Source organism: Excalfactoria chinensis, chromosome 5, assembly GCF_039878825.1.
Source record: "Excalfactoria chinensis isolate bCotChi1 chromosome 5, bCotChi1.hap2, whole genome shotgun sequence".
Taxonomy (NCBI): Eukaryota; Metazoa; Chordata; class Aves; order Galliformes; family Phasianidae; genus Excalfactoria; species Excalfactoria chinensis.
In genome coordinates, this window is record NC_092829.1 from 51,271,732 (window position 1) to 51,286,639 (window position 14,908).

The 14,908-nt window shown below is 42.3% G+C and overlaps 1 long non-coding RNA gene across 1 annotated transcript; it reads right to left on the reverse strand.

Annotated features, from left to right (window-relative positions):
* Positions 1 to 3,773: 3,773 nt before the first annotated feature.
* On the reverse strand, positions 3,774 to 14,616 carry LOC140253463 (uncharacterized). Its single transcript, XR_011903857.1, has 3 exons — positions 14,526 to 14,616; positions 10,630 to 10,682; positions 3,774 to 4,601 (listed from the first exon to the last, which is right to left on the reverse strand). It is a non-coding gene; the product is annotated as an uncharacterized lncRNA (long non-coding RNA).
* Between the last annotated feature and the right edge of the window lie 292 nt (positions 14,617 to 14,908).

Below are 14,908 nucleotides of genomic sequence, written 5' to 3' on the forward strand. Positions count from 1 at the left end.
TCAGCACATGCACTTTGCCTCCCAGCAGAACTGTGCCAACACAGGCTCACATCTTCCCCTCAGTCCAGCACCCTGACCATACACGCAGCAGTATCGCCTGATGAAGTTTGAGGACATACGTTTTCAATAAAAAAGACTCAACAGGAATTACTTCTTGGACATCTGCAGCGTTTGAGATGAGCAGAACAAACATGCTGTTCCAACTCATGCCTGAAAACTGAGAACACTCAGCTGCAACCTATAAACGTGACATCAGCTCTGTCAGAGCATCCCAGCAAGATCAGTTTTGCTCACAGCCTCTAATGTGACAGCCTTCAAGGACAGGCAAACATCATTTGGATCGAGGCACGGATTGTCTTTGGGAACCTATCTGAAGAAAGCTGAAAAACATTTTCCTTTAACTGAGAACCACTTCTGCTATTGAATAGCTAACAATATAATGTCCATTCACATAATATTTGTGTGCACGTGTTACATGCATTCATAACACTAGCCTTGAAGAAAATAAGAAAATTGTTTTACATCATTTTTTTTTTTTTCTTTCTTTTTATTTCCTCGTTGGACAGAGTGAAGTATTTGAAGTGTAAAATTAGTGACCTGCCAAGATGAGGAAGCAAACAAGACATCAGCACACAGTGCTATAAACAGTACAAACACTGTTAGTCTCCTTTTTACAGATTTATTGAGTGCAATCCCCTTGAACTATGGCATGTTTAAATACTAAACTCCTATGTGGATGTTACACAGATGCTGCCAAGGCAGTGTAAGAAATGCTACAAAATTTGTACTAAGCTCATGAAGCAAAGCAGACAACAGACCCATGTGTCTGGCTCCAGTGCTTGCACCAGTTTCTGATCTCGCTCTTTCCTGGGCCATCATCAAACTATGATCAGCCCAGGAACTCTTCCTGGAAAAGCAGTATTTCCACAGTCAACATCCAGGGTCATTTAAAGTACAAATTACTTCTTCAACCTGTACTGGTAGCCACACTGTACACGTAGCTTAGTGTCTGCTTTCTGAAAAGACTTCTCTGTATCATGTGAGTACTGCCAGAATGTTTCTAAGAGCGGTGCTCCGTGTGGTAGAAAAATAACGCAGTGCTTAGTTTTGTTTTTAAAGACACTGATAATAATATGATGTTTAAGCTCTGGGGCTACTCAGGTTGGAAATCCAACAGGTGGGATTCAGTCCTTCTTCACTTTCAGGCTATTGCCCTGTGCTGGGAGCAGATGAAACACCAGGTGGCTTGACATGCAAGAAAACACTAACAGACAATGGGGTTGGACAGTCACATCCACATACCTAAACATGGCATGCAGGAGCATGATGCTGTGGAGATATAATGCCTATTTACATTTAAGCAAAAAAACAAAAACAAAACAAAAAAACAGTAGGCACACAGTGGGAAGGTTCCCTAAGGATCATCGAGGTCCAACCCCCTGCCACAGGTAGGGCTGCTAACCTCCAGATCTGGCACTAGACCAGGTTGCCCGGAGCCCTTCCAAAATGCAGGACAGAGCACCCACAGCTTTTCTGGGCAGCTGTTCCAGCACCGCACTGCTTTCTCTGTAAAGAGCTTCCCCTTGATGTCCCATTCAAACCTTCCCTCCGTGAGCTTAACGCCATTCCGCCTCATCCTATCACTGCCTGCCCCTGTAAAAAGCTGATTCTCCTCCTGTTTATAATCCCTTCTAAATACATACTCACATCTATGCCGTGAGCTGCGTACACACCGCTTCTGCCACAGTTGCTGCAAACAAACGGAACCGATCTGTTCCCCCACTTTTACACCACTGGAGGGCGTTCGTTTCCCTTGCACAACTTCCTCAGAGCAGCAGGCCGGCAGCAGAGGCGCTGCGGGGCGGTTTGCGCTGCTTTAACAGCACCCTGTGACACCAACCCAGGAACATTAAGATGAATAAGAAACACTAAAACAAGGCATCGCACGCACAACAGGCCGTCAGCATCTCAAGGCCGCTCCCATCGGCCGGCACTCACTGGCAGCTGTGCAGCAGTTTGGCTGCACTCCTGCATGCCGAGATTTGGAAAGGCTTTCAGTGAAGGCTCTTCAGGTGAAGGCTCGTGCAACATAAGAGATGCAGTCAGATCACTGGCAAATTGTGTTGGTATCAAGGGACAACCCTTTGCATCAACATTCACCCTCCTGGGGGAGTTTATTATATATATATATATAATATAGAAATATATTATAAAATACCCTAGGTTATATATATATATATGTGTGTGTGTGTGCTTAAATGGGCTCACAAGCTATAATCAGTCATTCTTTCAACTGCTGAAAAATTTACAAAACTGTATTTAAGCACAGCCCTTTTCTCCTCACTGCATAATGACACATTAAAACGTAGAGGAGAGCCTCTGTAAACAGTTTGTGTTATTTCAGGTTCAGGGTGCAGGTGAGAAGGCTCAGCAACGCATGACATAAATGTGGCATTAGCTCAGCTCCGGTCTCTGTAAGGAGTAAGGGTTGCAGCTTGCAAAACACTGGGCTCAACACACAAAATCTTGCACAAAGAGAGCTGAGCTTAAGCTTCAGCTTCACCCCATTTGTGCATCCCATTCCCCACCTGTGATAAATGCACAGACTGACTGTGAATTGTACATATGTTAACCATCTGCAATCCCTCCCATCTTTAGGCAACTTCATCAGGGGGAGAGAGGAGCCAGCAGTACAGGCACAGACAAGTTCTGTGCAGGCATTCATTACATACATGATACCTGCTTGTCACCACAGCACAAAACTGTACCTGGGAGGTTACTGCAGCACAGAATGACTTTTCCAGTAAATTTCAGCAACATATATTACAGCTCACCTGGGCGGTAGTAATTATATATTGTAGCTTTCACGTGTTAATTACTTGTTATGAGAGCTCTTCCATCAAGTTAAACTATGTGTATGTATATAGAGTTATCTACATATCCATATATAGACACACTACACATACACGTTATTGTTATACCTATATATCTTATCTCCTGAAAAATTAAACAGACGCAAATAAATCAAACGTAACTGGGTTCAACTACGTATTATTAAAGCTTATGATGGCTTCTGGTCAGCTAAACCAGAATATACATAATATAATGACCAAGTACAGTCATAATAAAGCAGAATTCCAAGGAACAGAAAAACATTAAGCACATTTGGGTACGTGGTACCCAGAAAGGAAGGATTCACCTACCAGCATCGCTAAGAAATGAGAAATCTTCAGAGATTTTGCTGGTTTATCAATAGCTCACAATGGTTCGGCATGGTAACACGGAGGCCTGGATATGTGAATAATGAACATGCTTGCTGGCACTGATTAGAAGGGCAATGATTAAGTGACAGACTACCTGTTAATAATACTTATTTAGGTTCATATATGCATACAGTGGGTACATATGGAGAAAGAAGTTTCTCTATCAGATGCCCGGTACATTTTAACCTGAAATTCTTGCATTTTCTGTATCCGTAGCAGGAGAACAGCAGGTTTATTTCCACTCCCTGTCCACTAAATGCACATTACTGTATGTAGTACTGCATATAAACATTTAAAGTATGTTTCATAGCCCTGAAAGACAATAGTCAATCCCAACAATAACAAAACTAACCTGAATACCGTAAGCATTAAAAAAATTAGAAATAACCTTAAAGCATTTCTTTGTAAAAACAGCCCTAGAAGCTGGCCTGCTGGATGGAACACAATCCGCTTACATGAAGGAACCAGGCCAAACACAACAATTTGGCTGAGCAACCTGGAACAAAAAGGTGAAAACCTTCATCTAGATGTACTGGTTAATAAGTGACAAAGCAGTGGTTGGTAAACAGAGTTCATTCTGACCTGGAGGAGAACGCGGTACCTCAGAGCTGCACATTTGGCCTGCTGTGCCCAAAAGGCAATAATACACGTTTACCTCTGAATCAAGGGAACTCAATTCATACCCAGATGTAAACTCAGCACTTACCTCAAGAAAACACAGTTCAACCAACTTAACCCCATGAAGTCCTCATTCTAAGTTCCTTTGGGTTGCCTGTAGAGGAGCTAGAGCTTACATATACACTTGTACTCAGTTTCATACAGTATTAGAAAACCTTTTGCTTAAGAAAAACAATGAACGTAATTTCTACACATTGCATGCAGAAGGTAAACATTTCTTCTGCTTCAGTTCCCAAATATTGAAAACTCTATAAAAGCCTCCCATTTGCTGATAGGTCAAATAAGCTAAAGGTTAAGAGTTCACCAAACATGAGCCAGACCAGCAGCGCTGACAACTGACATGGTGACAAGTGAGGGGCAAATACATCAGATAAGGTACAAGACATTTGGACTCGTACTCCTGTGCATGGAGGAGGCTGAAAGCAGAGTGAAGACCGCATGCTATTCATTCCTGACACAGGGCAAGCAGCCTACTGGAAGATGGAAAGCTTATACAAGCTCATAAAATCACAAAACAGCTTCTCTCATACAAGTGAATGCTGGATTTCAACTGCATCCAGTTGCAGACAGGCACTCGTGATTCCAAGCCAGTTTCTTGAAGTCCACTGTCCCAGCGCAGCGGGGCAGAACTGATGTGCAGAAATGGAAGCTGACCATATCCTCAAACACGAAGGTGGAAAGCAAAGAGGGAAAACAAAATAAAAGAAAGAAAATTAAAAAAAGATATTTGTGACGTATTTGTTTTCTAGCTTAACATAGTAGCATTGTTGTTTATTGTAACAATGTATTCGCTGACACAAAATAAAGCCTGAATTTGACTCCCCTCTACACCCCCCCCCCCCCCCCCCAAAAAAAAAGCCAACATAAAAACCCAAAACACTTTCTACCTAAAGCACAGGTCAGAAAACAGCGTTATATTTCCTCTTATAGATAGTTAGCTAGAAAATGATTTTCAATTTCCATCCCAAGAACACAGTGTTAGTGTATACCAAGCAAAACTGATCTTCTCACATCCCCCTTATTCTCACGCGTAGCATCTCCTTAGAACAATTCCTTGTGGTGTTTTCAGCACCTGCCCCTTGGCCATCATCACACACCTTTGGAAAACGAGGTGGTGACAACAGAGTGTGGTTTTTAACATCCCCTGGTGCTTTCTTCTGTTATCAAGCAAGGTTGCTGTGTCTCAGCAGGACTTGCAATTAGTGCTTTTGAAGGTCAGAGGTTAAGGAAGGAAAGGAGAGTCTGATAAATACATTGCAAACCATCTCAGGGCTCACACCTCAGCAGATCTCTGGAGTGGCTGTGTAATGAAAACATAATTCAGAAGTATCTTCTGACATGCTTATTAACTGCACTCATTCTGATACCATTTGTACTAAGATTCAAAGTTCTGATTTGCACAAGAGATCACCTGGAAACTTGTTTTTCCCACTAAGTTCTGTTCTACTATTTGGAGGTTACGTTCCAGGGTGCTATACATCTCAGTTTAAAAAACAAAAAAAAGCAAAGCAAAAGGGAGATCATCAACACAGATTATCACATTAGCCAGATTTACCCCATTTTGTTACACCCAAAACTTCACTTCAAAGGTGGAAAAAATTTGATACGCGCGTTACACGTGCAGTTCTTTGGCTCAGCTGAATATCAGCCACTCTGTAGCACCTGTCCCAAATCTTCCTTTCCACCAGCCTTGCTAGGTATACCCTCAGCAATCACAGAATGGCATCACCTACAACATTTGGATCAGTGCATGCCCACAATCTGCAACAACTCAGAGAAAGAAAAAGGGTGTTTGTTTTTATAATAAAGGTAACGTAAGCATTCACTGCTTTCTGCTTCCACTGTGTGCTCCCAGGTTAGGCAGATAACCTCCTCACACCTCATACGGAGTTTTCTTGATTTGCTACTGAAGCCATCAAGTACCTAATGCTGACTTTAAATAAACAGGATGTTTCCCCAGCAACTCTAACAGCAACAAGCAAGCTCTCCAAGAATCATCTGCAGGCTGAAAACCAAAACACATCAGCAAATTTACGTAGTAAGCCACAAACCTGATCAATTAAGAAGCACACTGAGCAATTACTTAAAACTCCCACCCTCAGTGCCAGTAAGGAAAGTGGACTTACTGATGACAGAAGGCTCCGAGCTCCCCGGTAGCAGTGCTGACAGCTGGCTGAAGCCAGGAGGAGGCTGTGCACCAGGGCATTAGCACTAGGTGCCCCAGGGAAATGTGATTAGGAACTGCAGCTGCGTGGAGCAGACAGGTTTAGTTAGAGGCAGGAGGTCCTAGCACACAGAAGAGATGAGACACCAGACTCCTGTGCTTGACTTGTTTTCTTTTCAGCTGAAGTGTCTTCTACTGTGATGCTAACTCAAGTCCACTGAGTGACCTGACTCAGAGCAGTGACTCCAGCTGCCCACAGCCACACTGTCTGTGTGCTCTCCAGCAATGGGTATAGACCAAAGCTGCAATACAGTAAACACTCATCCCATTTAACATCTCCTGTATTCCTATTGACATCACGAGTAAAAACAGACAACCACAGGAACCCAGGATCAAAGCTAGATGTGCCTGAAGCACCCAGCAAATGCTGAGACAGCACAGTCCTACTTCCCACAGTCACCTGCCTATACTCTTGGGTTTTCACTTCTCCTTGTAGCCTGCCTTGCTCTTAAACCCAGATACTGTCCATAAAACCCAACACATCAATTTGTGGAGATTCATTGTTAGCAAAAATCCTAAAGGCTGCATCAAATCATTAAAGGATGGTTTGTAACATGCCTTGAAAGGCCAGAAGGAAATATGGGGCTAATGTTTGGGACCAAGGTTGTTCCTTCATAAAAAGAGAATGTGATGAGCAAGAGGAAAGTTTGTCAATGCAACGTTCTGCAACTGCTCAGCTGCATTGTTTTCTAGCTAAAAAAGTAACTGCTCAGTATTTTCATCTTTGAATATGCGAGGGAAGTTCTGTACAGAATTCAAAACAACTTTTGTTGTAGAAACAGGCTAGAAACACACAGGTCAACATCTCTCATTAAGCCTTCGAAGTAAAACCACACGCAGATTTGAGTTTGCCTGCATTTCCTTGAGCCATTTCAAGGCAAAATAAATACATTATGGGGTAAGTGGAACTTAAAAACAGAGGTCCAGCTGTACAACTCCCAGAAATTATCAACTCAAACGAACCAACCCTGTCAGAGTAACACTCAAGAGGTGCTTAGTCATGCTAATAAAGGAGGTGAAATAGGAAATACAGTAGGGCTGGAAGACACCCAACAAATATGAGAAAGTAGCTATATTCTGACAGTCACACCATGCTTCACAAAGTTGGATGCTGTTCTGGAATTGCTTACAGCTTGATCCAGGCAAAGGTACATCCCAAAATTCACCTATCTGGTCAATCCAGAGAGCGAGCTGCAATTAAATTCCTGGCAGCCAGCTCATGAAACAAGTAAGGGGTATTGGGGGGGAAAGCATGTGTAGGGCACTAAGCTAGGAAGCAGGAAATGCAGAAGAAAGAAATGTGTCTGAGATAATCCTAGGTGGCTTAGGATTCTCAGCCTGGCAACCCTTGAGACCCAGATCATCACAAGCTTGGAACAGCCTTCTACACTGTAAAGCAAATGGTCTGTATGTGACAACTCAATTTTTTCTTTTAAAATGTTGCTAATGGTTCTCACAGTCCTTTAGGCTGCGTGAAACCAAAACTGCAGGCCCTCTGTGGTCCAAAGGGCTTCAGTTGTACGTTCCCTGGAGAGAACTTCAACGTCTGAGTTGCAAGCAGGTATCCACCCCTTCCCCTCCCTTGAAATCCTTCCCTCACAAGGCAGCAGATTCCTCCTCATACCCGTTTCCTTTCCTGCTGTAGGCAAGCCCTCTCTGAAGTGCAATGTGGTTTCAGAAGAGTAGAGGAGCAAGTCTACTCCTTCCCTGCTCCCTGACTACAAACTATACTTCTCAGTAATGTGAATTTAAGCACCTTAGATTAAGAAGTAGCACAGTGAGTTCTGGCTTGTTGGATAACGTCCCTCATCCCTCAGCTGTTTTATACCAGAGGGCAGCCACCTTTCACTTGTGGAGTTCTTTGGCTCACACACAAATGAAACCGCTTGACTTCCTATACACAACCTAATCTGCTCCTTGCTCTTATTTTAAAAAACAGAAAAAAGGCAGGGCAGATGACGAGTACCAATGAGAAAACAAAAAACAGTGGCACTAGCCAATACTAAAGGTGTATGCAACAGAAAGCGCAGAGGAAGCAGAAAAGACAGGCACTGTGCACAGCTTATGAGGAAGAGTCAATGCTGTTTACTTTATTCATTTAAAATATGTTTTGTTCCATTCCCACACTAGAACAGTGTTTGCCAAACCCCTTATTTCCCACAGAGCTGTAATGCTTGTTGGGTCAGTTTATTGTTCTGAGATGTTTGGGTTATTCTGAGAAGTGGAAATGATCCGTTTTGTATTTGAAGAAGAAATACAAAAGCTGCTGTTGATTAGCTCACAGTCCAACTGCCTGTTTTTATACCAAGCTTGATACGTTGAATGTTCTCAGTGTGATTCATCCCAAAAAATAACAATTTAACACAGAAGGGCTTGTTGGAACAGGCAGAACCATTTCAGGGAAACACAGGTTTCATCAGAGGATTTAAATGTCAACATATAGAAAATGATCTCGTATGGGTGAAAAACACTTTCACAGGCTGGGATTCTCACAAACAGCCAACAGAAGGCAGGCACCCACATCCCACCAGGATTTCTCAAAGGTAAAAACCTTCCCCCAAGTCCCCCCCTGGAATGTGAATCTCAGGCTGGACAAATGGAACTGATCCAAACATGCATAAGCAAGAGCAGCCTCACTACAGAGTCACAAAAAACAGGCAAAGAAAATACCTCATCAAGTCATCCGGTCTGTACCCCTGCCCCAGGCAGGATTATCTATACCTGTATCATTCATGACAGGTGTTTGTCTAACATTTTTTTAGAAGACCTCCAAACAGAAATGCCAGCATCTTATTATCCTGTTAGAAAGCTTTTTCCTACTGTTTAACCTGCATCTTTCTTTGTGTAGATGAAGATCACAACGTTCTAACACATAAGACTTGTTCTTGACTCACTCGACTCCTAGGAGAGAACTTCTCAACTTGCAGAGTTCTCTCCCTCCTATATGTTCCTCTTATACCCAGCTGTCCATCTCACTGAGAGAGTTTTCTTTTACAGATCTCTTAATTCAGATCCTGAGAAGCAAATTCCAATCAACTGATTATTTAAAACAGAGGAAGTAGATTTAGCTCCTATGGGGCTTGCTCATCTTTCAGGATGGTGTACTGTGAACAGCTGGCAATTATAGAAGTGAACTTGTGTTTCCCTTTGGCCCCTGCAATTTGTTTAAAAAACAAAAACACTAGAGCACAACAATTCTAAATAGACTATAAAACATCAGCAAGCCTCCATTGTTCATTATAATCATACTTGGCCCACAAAATTTCAGAGAGGATCATGTCAACTATTTAGCATGATGTTAAACGTGGCTATTGTTATTAAGTGACAAATCTGATCATCAGCTGTGAGCACAGAAACTGACTTTTAGCTGCCTTGCAATGAAATTCCCCTGCTAGATAACCTGCATAGAGATATGCTTTCAGCATATTCTGTGTTTAAGACTACCATTCACATTACCATTAACTGTAGTATATGGTACAGGGTAGACAAATCCTTTATTTAGAGTGCTCCATTCATAGCATGGTGCAGACAGCAGCCTTTCTCAAGGCTGTGAGCATGGGATGCATGGGCTACATGTTGCTATCAGTACCTTGGCCAAATTAAAGCTGACTAATTTGTTCTAACTACAATTGGGCTATTACATACTCCAGAGTTTCAGTTACCGGTACATGACATTTAAGTTTCCACATGTATTTCCCAGTGTATACAATTACATCTACGCTCTACTTGCTAGACACTAAACAGCTCTGCCTGTCACTACACACATTTGGAACACACGTGACCTGAGGGATGGTGCCATTGCTGTTAGCAGTCAGGGCAGCCGGCATCCAGGGGAATTGGGCACAAAGGCCTGGAATGCTGCTTGCTAGAGATGTCTCAGCTCCTCCAGCACCAGGCCCCACACTAACCATCAGACATCCCTGTGAGGGCAGCAACACTCGGTACCTTGAGAAAGATTCAGTAACTACACAGACAAGTAGGAATTTATATTGCCAACCATACTGTTCCTGGAAGTCCCTATAGCAAACGATCTCACCATCCTAGTTGCTGTTTGTCTTGATAGACTTCAGACACAGTGGAGGCTTATGAACATTTTCTTCTAAACCATATATGTTCCCTCTCTATGAGAATACTCTGAGCATCTGAGTCTCCAACTATAGAATCTGTTCCTAAATTGCATGCACCAAGAGCTGCTATCAGGCTTTAAGAAAAACGCATGCTCCAGTCTGATCTAAACCACCACACATATTTGCTTGCTTACCACAATGTTCAGTGAAGTCCAACTGGCATCACATTAAGTTAGAATTTCAATTCAGTTGTCCATCAACCCCTCAAAAGTTAAGCGGGCTTATCCTGTGTACTCACAGACCCTCCCAGGCCCCTGAGTGCAGCACTGCTGGAGTACTCAGCAACACACTCACTCCATGCAGGATTAGATAAGATGCAAGATTTTGCCATTCTTACCTCACCCTGTTTTGTTTTTTGTAGTAGACCTTGTCTCTGCATGAAGGATATACCTATAAAAAAAACAGTGTGCATGAGACAGAGCTTAGATCAGCACCTGCGTTCACAAGGACAACTGCCATGTCCCAAGAGTTGTGCCCTGTGACAAGCAGACACGTCAGCGTAGACTAGGCCAACTATGCACCCAAGCTGTAAAGCATGAGAGAAATTCATGCAATCATTCATCCTGCTTTCTCTAACAGAGGCTCGAGTCCTACAGAAGAGATTCCTACCTACCTTGTAAGGGCACTACTAATTGCAGTAACAGACCAATTGGAAAACTAATCCCTCCTCCCTTCTACTTTGCCTTAAGTGTATGCAATTAGGACTGAACACTGCACATTTTCCAACTTACAGTTACCAGCCTCTTGTAACTCCTGAGACCCACAAAAATATACTTTTTTTAAAAATATATATTTTCAGTAGAATTGTCATTAGGTGGCTTTCAGTTGTCAAGCTACTACATTAATTACTTTGTCTGAAGAATTGGAAAGTCCTGTACTTCATCTGTACTTGATTGCGCACTTCACAATTAGTAACGTCCTTCTGTGTAAGCATTCACACCACTCATAGCAAGACAAATACGCATAGATACTCCTTTAGAGATATTTGAGCTGAATAGGTACTTCTTATCTCAATATTTATTACAATGGCACCTTGAAAATGACAGGCAGTCTCAGGAGCCAGAAATGCACAGGAAGCCTACAGCTAATCAGACAGCTGAACAACATGCCTGAATTCTTAATGGTAAGGCTACCAGTCAATACTGCTTTCTAAAGCAACCAGCACTTCCCAGCTGTTTTATATTGCAGGTATATTGCCCTACCATGGGTGAAACATCAGAGAAAACACACTTCCCATTGCACTGCACATTTACACAGTCTTCTTCCTGGTTTTGTCACTCCTGTGCAATATTTGCATTGAAAGTTTGAGTACTGAGACGGTTTCACTGGAAATTTAGCTTTTAAGAACAATATTTCCTGTGTATCTGTTTTTTGATTCAGAAGAGATGTGAAAACCTCTAAGTTCCCAGTGTGTTGCATTGTTTGTATACCTATTTCTCTTTCCCCTACAGCAGATTTCAGGAATTTACTGCTGCCTTGTTGCAGGCACATCTGGAAACTTGTCAGGATCAGATATTATTCACCACCAGGAGGTGCAAATGGTCTTCTCACCAGCACCACTTAGGTTACTTAATTACCAGCTACATTCACAATGGAAGCAAGCTTCTCTTTTCTTTCACTAGTATCTTTTTTCTTACTGCTCTCCTTTGTACCCCTTCCTACTCGCTTGAAATGACATTTCTCAAAGCCCCCACCAAATGTGATTTTCTAGCCTGTCTTCAATTCAGCTTTCTCTGCTGCTGTCAGAAATATTTGCTAGACTGGAAAACTACCTCTACCATAACACGGCAGTAACAACAGATTAGTTCTATGGGGCTTTATTATCATCCTTTGAACACTATGGCCCTGTTCTTCTCACATCACGCAGATATGAAAGTGTTATGGATGGGTGGAGTTTCTCTCCTAGTGCATGTACGTTCAAACCCAGAATTAAATTTAGCCCTTATGAGAACTGGCATTCGGACTGAATCCAAAGCTAAAAGGAACAGCCAAGTACATAAGATATAATCACAGGGTGATGGCAGGCTCTCAAGATTAGGTGGTCTCACTGGACTTCCGGCAAAGAGAGCAGAATTTTTTAGCAGATTTAGCTAGTTTCCACACTTCTAACTGTGAGATCTTACAGCAGCAGCTCAGAGCTGAAACCAGGAAGCTCCTTAACACCAACTTCTGTCCAAGCAATTTTCTCTTAACCCTTTACTCACAAAGACTAAAAGGTACTCATGAGATCAATGCTCAGTTAATGCAAGGAAAAAAGATTATACAAGTCAGAAGCTCATCGGCATTTCTATAGAGAACGCAGCAATGATTAGCTTGCATCAAAAGAACTGCGGAACTTCTTTTTTTTCCTTACTGCTGTTTATTTCAATAGTCTTAAAGTCAGGTGCATGTTTTTTGTGCAGCTTAGGAACCGGACAAGTGAGGCAGCATTTGAAATGTCTTGCTTTGGCTCAGAAATAAAAGAACATGGAAAAACTCAGGAAAGGTTCTCAGTCTCAACACGCAGGTAACTATCTTTGAGTTGAAATAACACTGTAAAGGGGATATTTCCATGGCAAATCTGTAGTTCAGTAATGCTATGCACCAACCCAGTCCAGTCTCTATGAATGGCAACATATACAGCCCTGTAGATAGAATCACAATATCATCCAGTTTCCCCTGCAGTGAAAAGGAACACTGCAGCTAGATCAGATCACCTGGGGCCTTATCCAGCCCCTCCTTCCAAGTCCCCAGGGCAGGGCATCACCCACAACACAGCTAGTAATCTGGACTTCATTACTGAGCCTGGCTTCTGATCTACATCAATACTCAGAGTGAGGAGAAAAAGAGATGCTCCAACAGCGCAGGGTACATGGAGTCTGCAGACACTGCAGTGAAGTGAATGCAGACGGTTTATGTGCTCTGCATACACAGATTGCTAGTGCCACAGACGAGGCACTGGAAGGAAGCCTGACAAAAAGCTTAATTTCCTCTTCACTGACAAGCAGATACACTGACACAAAGACATGCCTCTTGTTAGCTCCACAGTTATTTTAACAGTAAAACTTGAGTTATCAAAGACTACAACAGCATTATTGAGTATAAAGTAATCTAAACTCACTTATTTGCACCCTCCAGCAGAGTAAGCACAAAATTGCAGGGTACTTTTTCTTCCTAAATATGACCTTTAATTGAGAAAGCAATTATTTTCTAGTGCTGAGATTATTGCCTAGCGCTCAACTGGGAAGGAATTAAAGAGGATCTGAAAAATAGTTAATTAGAAAGGCATGCTGTGGTTAGCAGTTCTGCTTCCTTTTTGCCCAAGTTTTACAGCAATACTGAGATTCAGGAACTGCTGAGAAATTATTTCTGGAAGTTCTTCTATTATCCGTTGAGCCACATTCTGAGATCTCTCAAGTCAAGGGGATTTTTCCTGGTGACACTAAGGGCAAATCACACCAGCACATTGGGGTAATCAATTAACATACTGCATGTGAACTACAAAACACAGAGACAAGACGTAAATGTCATTAAGTAGCACACAAGTTGCTTAAAAGGATATCCCTTTGCTCCTTCCTTGGAGAAGAGGTTTGTGAAAGCACTCAAGACAAAAGGCACAGAAGCAATTTATTAACAGATGAGAATGACCAAAACACACAGCGCTGACTGACCTCCAGCAAGACCAGCCACAGTAATAGAAGTGCTTCACTAAAACATAGGTGACATTTCTACCAGGCTTCTGCCTGAGAATACAAAGCTTAAGAGTACTCATCCTTCTGTATCAGTTTAGCAGTATCTCAACAACGAGCTAAATGCTTCTGAGCAGCATTTTCCAGTTCTGTGTTTGAGTTAACCATAGAGTACAGTCTCTAGCAATAACTTTGATGGGTAGTTAGGACTAACACAGCACCAACATACCTACATTTTCATAGGAAGAATGAAGCAATACTCAAACTTTCTAATTCCAGGTTACTCATTTACCTACATTTATATGATATGCCAAAGATTTTCTAACCTTCCAAAAAAAGAAACATGTACCCAAGTGATCCTGGGTTAAGGCTCACCCCAGCCCAGAAAAAAAAACAAACAAACTGAGAAGTGCCTGCTTAGCCATTTTCACCTGCGCTCAAATCCTAAAGCAGGCCTATAGCAATTAGATCAATATGATGGGAAACATTGTTTCACCAGAGATGAAACGACAAAGGATTATCACAAAAGAAAGGTGCTATAAGGGAAGGAATGAAGTTGGCTCACCCATATCAGAAGAATCTCAGTTTACAGGAAAAAGCTTCACCAAGAAGGAAGCTCCATAAAGAGACCCTTCCCCAAAGGCAGTCAATCCTTCAATGGGAGTTCTAAGAGAGGTGCAGCCAGGCTACACTCCTTCTAGTCACACAGTTGAATTGCCTTCACCTGTGCTCTCAGGGCTGGGTCCTTTCCCCAGGTGCTCAATCAGTGGTTCGGGCCATCACTCAACAGTTCCCATTCACAAGCCTTTGCCTGCAGCTGAACCAAAAAAGCACAGCTACCCCCAAAGGCAATATGCAACCCTTATAGCATTTAAAATATTGGTTTACTTGCAGGGGAAACTCCTTTCCTGATCAGAAACCGAATAAAACACTGGGAACTTGACACTC